The 2191-nt window shown below is 37.4% G+C and overlaps 1 non-coding gene across 1 annotated transcript; it reads right to left on the bottom strand.

Annotated features, from left to right (window-relative positions):
• Positions 1-1872: 1872 nt before the first annotated feature.
• LOC121230994 (small nucleolar RNA R71) lies at positions 1873-1979 on the bottom strand. Its single transcript, XR_005929064.1, has one exon. It is a non-coding gene; the product is annotated as a small nucleolar RNA R71 (small nucleolar RNA).
• Between the last annotated feature and the right edge of the window lie 212 nt (positions 1980-2191).

Here is a 2191-nt window from a genome sequence, read left to right as displayed (position 1 = left end):
ACGGGCAGACCACACAGCCGTGTCAATCAAGAAGAACCGAAGTACGACTCACACAGGTATAGCACACGTCCGTGCCATTCTAACAAGCTCGAACACGGCCTAAAGTAATTGCACACGGGCGTGTCCCTGCCGAGCCCAAGTTAAGTCTAATTCGGAAAAGGCCACTTTTGAGGGCTCATAGGCATTCCAAAGCCTATAAATACACCTTAAAAGAGGAGAAAAGGGGGCACACAAAATAGGGAGTAAGGAATTACTCCAAGGAAGCCGATTGATTCATCTCAAAAGCCAGATTCATCATCAAGACTAATGATCTCTCCTCAATTCCCCTTCAGGAGTTTTGGGTTTTCTTTATGTTTTGTATTCTTTATTTTTCTGAGATTTTCTCTTATTTAGTAATAAACTAAATCCCCTAAATACCTAAGGGGAATGAAACCTGAATCTTGTTATTATTTTCTGAATCGTATGATAAATATTTGACTTGTTCTTAATTATGTGTTCTTAATTCTTGTTTTGATATCCCAGGATACTGATTCAAGATAAGCTCTTATTCAGAGGAGGAATAGACCCTAGCTAAGAGTACATTTATCATAATTAAGCGGAGTTGATTGCGCGCCTAGACATAGGGTGACAAGATTTTGCCGGATTAGGGTGAACCTAATAAGGGGATCCATAGATCGAGTTAATGCAACCCTAGAGTGTTAATTAGAGAAAGGTCTCAGTTATTCAATCTAGGGATTAAACGTTATTAGTCTTGAATAGGGATAATAACATAACTTAGGGATCTCCACGGAACAAGTTGAATGAATAAATCGTCCAATTCGGAGCCAGAATAACAAGTAAAGTCTAGGTGGATTTTTCCTTATTGTCTTCATTCAATCGATTTTCCCAAAAGCAATTCCCCAATTCTATTCTCTGTGAGTTCTTAGTTTAGATAATTAGTTAGTTAAAAACAAAACCCTATTATTCTTAGGCTAGATAATAAAAAGACAGTCATTATTAGTACTTTTAGTTCCTTTGGGTTTGATAATCTGGTCTTGCTAAAACTATACTACTGTTCGATAGGTACACTTTCCTACATCGCAATAATAGTTAGTTTCAAGAACGATTAATTATAAATATTTAAAACCTATCACGAAATAACGCGATCAAGTTTTTGGCACTGTTGCCGGGGAACTAAGATATTAGGAACGCTCAATTTTTATTACTTTATCCATTTATTTTTCTTGCAATTTAATTTTATATTATTATACTTACTTACTTATTTACTTTTTTCCTTCTCTTGGCAGGTTTTTACAGTTTATGATTAGAAGAAACCCGTCAGGGCCACTACTTTTTGACGAATAAATCGATCGCACAGTTCGTAGAAACCAAAGAGAAATAAGGCGAAGCTTAAGATACACGGAGAACCAGCAAGAAGACAATACTCAACCCCCAACCGAATATATGGCTGAAAACCAAGGCAATCAGCTACCTCCTGCAATTGCAGTTAATCAAAATCCTGCTCCACGCACTCTGTATGATTATGCTAAACCTTCTTTAACAGGAATTGAATCAAGCATAGTTAGACCTGCTGTAGCTACAAATACATTTGAATTAAAACCTAACACTATTCAAATGATACAACAATTTGTTCAGTTTGATGGTTTGTAGGATGAGGATCCCAACGCTCATTTAGCCAACTTCTTAGAACTATGCGATACATTTAAAATTAATGACGTTTCTGATGATGCCATATGTCTTCAGTTGTTTCCCTTTTCATTGAGGAACAAATCTAAACAGTGGTTGAACTCATTACCACGAGGGTCAATTACTACTTGGGAACAACCGACCGAAAAATTTTTACTAAAATATTTTCCGTCGGCTAAAACAGGTAAATTATGTAATGATATCTCTTCTTTTGTGCAGATGGATTTAGAAACACTCTACGATGCATGGGAGAGATACAATGACCTTTTGAGAAGATGCCCCCACCATGGGTTACCGCTTTGGCTCCAAGTACAAACATTTCACAATGGTCTGAATCCTTCGACTCGACAAATGGTTGACGCAGCTGCTGGTGGAACCATCAACAATAAAACACCGGAAGATACCTATGAGTTTATAGAGGAGATGTCACTGAATAACTATCAGTGGCAAGTCATGAGGACAAAGCCAACGAAAACAGCCGGCGTTTATAACATCGATTCGGTCA

The sequence above is a fragment of the Gossypium hirsutum genome, chromosome A06 (assembly GCF_007990345.1).
Source record: "Gossypium hirsutum isolate 1008001.06 chromosome A06, Gossypium_hirsutum_v2.1, whole genome shotgun sequence".
NCBI classification, from domain to species: Eukaryota; Viridiplantae; Streptophyta; class Magnoliopsida; order Malvales; family Malvaceae; genus Gossypium; species Gossypium hirsutum.
This window is presented reverse-complemented; position numbering and strand designations above follow the sequence as displayed.